The sequence below is a fragment of the Aplysia californica genome, unplaced genomic scaffold (genome assembly GCF_000002075.1).
Source record: "Aplysia californica isolate F4 #8 unplaced genomic scaffold, AplCal3.0 scaffold00785, whole genome shotgun sequence".
NCBI lineage: Eukaryota > Metazoa > Mollusca > Gastropoda > Aplysiida > Aplysiidae > Aplysia > Aplysia californica.
Window position 1 is genome coordinate 318,942 of NW_004798055.1, and position 376 is coordinate 319,317.

Below are 376 nucleotides of genomic sequence, written 5' to 3' on the forward strand. Positions count from 1 at the left end.
TGTTGGATAGGAAAGGAGGAGGAGAGATAAGGACGATAGGTGTTGGGTAGGAAAGGAGGAGGAGAGATAAGGACGATAGGTGTTGGATAGGAAAGGAGGAGGAGAGATAAGGACGATAGGTGGTGGGTAGGAAAGGAGGAGGAGAGATAAGGACGATAGGCTGGATAGGAAAGAAGGAGCAAATCACACCAGAGCACCCACCAACCATCCACGCCGTTTTTTTTCTTTTGTCAAGAAGTAGTTTGTTGTAAATTTTAATTGTCTATGACGACGTATGTGGTGTAGCGGTTAAATAAATATGAAGTTAGGAGTCCACAAGCTTTCAAACTTGGCACCCTCACACTTTCTAGTTTGTAGCTACCGTTGTTTTCCCCCT